The 6,162-nt window shown below is 36.4% G+C and overlaps 1 long non-coding RNA gene across 1 annotated transcript; it reads right to left on the bottom strand.

The window, feature by feature from the left end:
• Positions 1-4,917: 4,917 nt before the first annotated feature.
• Positions 4,918-5,956, bottom strand: LOC137075999 (uncharacterized). The gene is made up of 3 exons (XR_010905152.1): positions 5,706-5,956; positions 5,431-5,539; positions 4,918-5,323 (listed from the first exon to the last, which is right to left on the bottom strand). It is a non-coding gene; the product is annotated as an uncharacterized lncRNA (long non-coding RNA).
• Between the last annotated feature and the right edge of the window lie 206 nt (positions 5,957-6,162).

Consider the following 6,162-nt stretch of genomic DNA (forward strand, 5'->3'; position numbering starts at 1 on the left):
CATATTATTGAGATGGTCCCATTCTCTAACTCATGAAAACGACTGACAAACATCTTCCTGTATTGAGATGTTCATCTGATCAGCGACAGACACATAAACTTGTGTCTTGAGAAGGAAAGATCATGTTCATGAATCTGTATGAAGACTGTAGACCTGATGAAAACAAAGATAAAGCAAGTCAAACACACACAACAGGCAATTCAGTTCCAGTTTTCAATTAGATTCAGAAGTATTTTTACAAAGTATTTTTTCCATCGAATAGTGTGTGTGTGCGTGCGTGTGTGTATGTCTCAGTTGGTTATGTTTTGCAGCAGTTGTGGCCAGTGATAGATGGCGTCTGTGAACAGACATCATGATGTGGTGAACACGATGGAGGTGTGTGTCATGTTGAACTGACTTACACAGGCTGTTAATGTGTGTTTGTCACAGTCAGAGATCATCTTCACCTGTGCAGATCATGCACACAACATAAAATGTGTGAAAATATGCAATATTTAACAGATCTTTTACTGCAGGGGTTCCAAAACATTTCCATTCCAGGACCCACATAGTCAAGTACAAGACCCACCAAAATAATTTTAAAGCATGAATGTAGGATGAGGGTGAAAGGCGTTAAAGGGCTAGTTCACCCATAAATGAAATTTATGTTGTTCCACACCTGTAAGAGCTCCGGTCATCTTTGGAACACAGTTTAAGATATTTTATATTTAGTCCGAGAGCTTATCTAAGTTTAACCACACTATACTCTCCATGTCCAGAAAGGTAATAAAGGGTATACTGTACATCATCAAAGTAGCAGAGGTGGACAAAGTACACAACTTCATTACTTGAGTAAAAGTACTACTGGTCAAATATTACTCCGTTACAAATGAAAGTTGTAAAAACAGATTTTTACTTAAGTAAAAATACAGAAGTATTTGTTTTTAAAAGTACTTAAGTATCAAAAGTAAATTTCCTTTTTTATGTCAACGCATTATTTTATTTTTGTTGTATAAATGCACATTATGCCATCATGGTTTAAGCCAGTCAGTGATGCTCCATCCAACACTAGCATACAATTAACTTAAACTCATTTAAATACTTGTATAAAAGTTACAAAGCTGCTGTCACTTTAAAGGTGCACTATGCAACTTTCCGTCTACTAGAGAGTGCCTATTCGAAACAAATGCATAGTTTGATGACACAAATATTGAGCGCAGCATCTTGGGACATGTGGTCTTCACCTCACAGCCGGTGGAAAATAGGACCGGGCAGAAATCACGTTCATGCATCCGGTTATTAACGTTACTGTAGTATGAAGCGGAGCAGGACAGAGTGTTGTGGAGCTGAGCACGGCTGTTGGAGCAATTGTTAAACAAATACCCACCTCGCGAACACCGGGGCTTTTATTATGACGGGACGGTACACAGTCGCCAGGCGCCTGCACTGATCTGCTCTTCCGGTTATGATTATGAGGTAATGTTTAATGAGCTCTGTTTGTCATATTAGATACATTTAAGTGTGTTGAAATGATGTTATGACGTTACTCTGTGCGTTCACTGGTTCACACTGCTAAGAGTAAAGCGTTCCTGCCAAATAAAAGCCGAAACCGAGGGTAACGCAGATATGACGCAATTGACAGGAGACTTCCTCAAACGCTATGCTGAAATGTCCCGGTCCTTGGTTAAAATAGCAATTTTCTCACAATTTACAAATAGTTGGAAACATTTGGGATATTTTAAGTACTCAACTGAACAAAATATATAATACCGGCCTAGTGGTTTTTGGATATTTTACTGCAAAAATACTACATAGTGCACCTTTAAGGCTGAATGCACAGATCCAATACACTGATACACATCTGATATTCTCCAATGGTTTACCTAAACTTAAGACATCATCAACTTTGTTTATGTGAATACTCGCTAAAATGAACTTTTTGACATCTGTCTTCTTCCATTTTGCTATAAACTGATCAGTGTTAAAAAAAAATGCTGTGAAATCAATCATTAAACTTCACGTGACTCTACAAGAGTGATTCCTGAAAGGCTTTCTGCAAAAACCCAAACACCTTTTAAAGAAGAAAAAAATCATCCACTGACTTTCAAAGCTTCTACGGAAATGACTTTCGACTTTGAGGACCTTGATAGAAATGTAGTGGAGTAAAAAGTATGATATTTGTCTTTCAAATGTAGTGAAGTTAAAGTCATAAGTTTCCAGAAAAATTATACTCAAGTAAAGTACATATACTCAAAAAGTGTGCTTAGGTACAGGACTCAAGGAAATGTGCTTAGTCACTGTCCACCTCTGCAAAGTAATCACTATGTGACATCAGTTAGTTAGTAGAATCTCTTGAAGCATCGGAAATACATTTTGGTCCAAAAATAACAAAAACGAAGACTTTATTCAGCATTGTCTTCTCTTCTCTTATTATTCAAAATCAATAAGCTGATTCATGATTCGGATCGCGTGTCAAACTGCCAAACTGCTGAAATCACGTGACATTGGTGATCCGAATCATGAATCAATACGCTGATTCATGACCGCTTGAATCTTTATTTGTGCATAGACTTAGATAAGCTGTCAGACTAAATATAAAATATCTTAAACTGTATTCCAAAGATGAACGGAGGTCTTACGGGTGTGGAACAACATTAGGGTGAGTCATTAATGACATAAATTATTTTATTTTTTTGGTGAACTAACCCTTTAATTCTCTTAAGAGCAGTTTTTTTTTGTCATAGTATGAATGACATACACATTTCATTGCAATAAAAACTTAGGGTACATTATAAAAAATATATGGTAGAGTCTACTGTATGTGCTGAATAGCCTGTGGTGTGGTAAATATACTTACATTCTCCTGAACGGTTTCACTGAGACCATACTTCATATTCAGCATCTGTTTCCTGTTAAATGATGAAGCATTATCACATCATATGATGCAGTTTAGTTTATTATGATATACCTATCAGACTACAACATAATATATATATATATATATATATATATATATATATATATATATATATATATATATATATATATATATATATATATATATATATATATATATATTGGCCTTCTTGTATGCTGTTTGAACTGTATGTCTGCATTCCTCTGCTGGCTTGTTAATAAATTACTGCAGATGACTATGACCTCTTTTCACCCAGGGGACTTTTACAAACAGCCCTCTTAAAATGTGTACAGCCCAGGAAATATCACACTAGCAACATTCATCTTAAAATCGCCACAATGATTTAACCTTATTTCAATTTGTGGTATTTAGTGTTGTAGTCAAGAACACCTAAACAGATACCAAGTCAAGACCAAGACCAGCATGTGCGAGGTCAAGACAAGACAAGATCAGATTAAATTAACATTAAAATATTCACATTATTTAACATCATTCATTTAACATTAATCATTTATTCAACTGATTTGATCAATGCAGCTGATTCATTTATAACGCAACATTGCCCAATTAGTAAAGACAGTTTAAAATGTAATATTACAATGTAATAATAACTTCTTGTTTTTTGGACATTTGTATAAATCAATATAATTTGCAGTCATATTCATGAAACAACTCTCTTGCTGTTGTGATATTGCTTAATTATATTCTATGTTGTATAAAAAACTAAATATCTGAATTTTGTGGGCCTTTATATCAATTTGGGGCATTTTTAACACAATGCTGCATTGATTTTAAACACCACAGTAAAGTAAGAAGTCACATCACGTTATTGATTGCATTTTAAGTACATAAAAATCACAATGATGTTAAATCATACTTTCAATTTAGACGGATCAATTTAGTGATATCCTTGCAGTTGTGGTCTGGACTGGTCTGAGACCGAGACAAGACAGAGGAGAAATGTCAAGACCAATAAAAGACCATAACCTTCAAAAATGGGTCTTAAGACTGGTCTCAAGACTGGTACTACAACACTATTTACATTATTATTATTATTTTTAATTTTACAAATTAAATGGCTCGTAAACATACTTCATCAGTAGAAATCTTTTGAAATAACTTATTAAACATGAACATAAACGAGTATTATAAAATGATTTAAGACAACCTTCTGAGCATCACTAATTCTGTAAAGAACATTTCAACCAAAGAGTTATTTCCATCACATCTCAAACAATTATTATGTTTAATAGCATTCTGTGGTATAAACATTTGAAACATTTGTGGAATAAAATGACTAACTCCTTTGTCTTACTTAGATTTATTTAATTGCTAGCATTTTATGTAGGCCTTTATGTCAGGTTAAGTAATATCTTCACATTTCCATAATTGAACTAAATTACAGCTTGACTGTATATGGTACAAAGTATAATATACAGACTTTTCTTTATTTTCTTCACTCTTCAGATACATTTTTCATCAAATACACTGCATGAAAAGTGGGATTTTCGTCCCCGTAAACGGCCGGAAATCTCCCTGATTTTCGACAATTAACGTCAGTTTACAGCCTGTGAACGTCGCGTTCGTCTGTGCCACATATTGACGGAAACAACCATGACGTATGTGGAGCTTGCGGAGCATGCTGGCGCCGGCGCTAATGGCTCTAATTAGCGTATGAATAGCAGCTCTGGGCGGCGCCTTGCCGGAATGGCTTGAATTTCCTCACTCAGTATTGGTTGAAACTACTACATTGAAACAAGAAATATCACTCGTGATTGGTTGGCAGATCTGTTACTATTGGTCAACCTGGGTAATAAATTAATAAATTTAAACCCCCAAATTATAATAATTTTACACACATATATATATAAAATTATGATTTGCATATTATTTTTTAATTGTATATATTCATGTGATATGCTATTATGTTTAATATTCATGTCATTGTTATCCTATGGACTACGCTATTATAACCATCAAGGACATTCATTTATTGAGGAAAGGAAAATATGCCAGGGACGTGCAGTTTATTCAAAGAAAGAGCTTTATTAGAACAAACACACAACCAAATGCAAAACGTTTGAGATCTGCCCACACAACAATAGGAAGCTCACGAGAAGCCCAAAATCCTACAGCACCATGAAGTCTCTGTTTTCCGCTTCAGAGCTGTAGGTAACTAGCGCCATTCTGTCTGTTTTAAGTCCATTTTTCAGACGTCTGTCGTGCGTTGCCCTGTTCTTTGGAATCGCCTCTAATCTCGATTGCAGCGTGGCACAGAGCTCGGCGAGCTCCTGGCTGGTCGAACAGTCCATCCAGACACCGCGCGAACGATGCCGTCTTCCTCATCAGACATCAGGTCTATGGTAGCGCACTTCCAAAGGCCCACCTCATATCCTCAGCTAACACACTCTTTCTTGCTTGTAGCAGCTGTAAAAAAACAATAAAGACAATCAGTATTGCGCGATGTACTGCGTAAAATGCACCTGAAAAATAGTCACACTGACCAAAAACGGATCTAATCTAATAAATCTTACCCTCTTTCTTCTCAATCGACTCCGAGCTGAACTCTTCACAGCTTCTGCGTGCGATGCAAGAACTGGATGTTTGTACCTCCTGCGTACTGTCTCTATGTCTTACATGCAGCTGGAAAACAATGAAATGAGTGTTATGACGAAGTTGTGAAGACGGCGTGCTGCTTCCTGTAAAATGACCAGAAAAAGAAAACACTTTTATAAAACAAGGCTAATTTCAGCTTGTGCTACTTAAAAAGCTTTACTTTAGGTTACTTTAGCTTAGATAACAGTCTTACCGCAATCTTAGGACTGGTCTTCTCTTAGGCACTCGTCTTCTCTTCCTAAAGTTAGTATCTTCCACACAGTTTTTCGACTCCAAAGCAAGCAACCTATCGTCTATGGACAGCAACCTGGAGATTACTAAAGTTAACTGCTCGTTAAAATCGGCAGCAAACTGAGCAAGCTGACGAGATAGCCCACTGATTGCATTCAGCTGTTTCTTCCCGCCGGTGTTACGGATCAACTGGGGATCATGTTATCTGGGGACGGGCGCGTGCACGCAGTTAGTTTTACCTGGATTTACAGCAGATGTTAGGTTAGACGAGGACAGATTCGTCACAGCGGATTTTCCACTGAACAGATTTTAAACGCTTTCCACATTATTGGTAAATGTTTGCATAATATCAGGCTCTGTGTTTTCCTCTGTCGCTGCTTTGCTGTATGTTTCAAACGCAATTTAAGGGAATTTTTAAT

Source organism: Pseudorasbora parva, chromosome 5 (genome assembly GCF_024679245.1).
Source record: "Pseudorasbora parva isolate DD20220531a chromosome 5, ASM2467924v1, whole genome shotgun sequence".
Classification (NCBI taxonomy): Eukaryota; Metazoa; Chordata; class Actinopteri; order Cypriniformes; family Gobionidae; genus Pseudorasbora; species Pseudorasbora parva.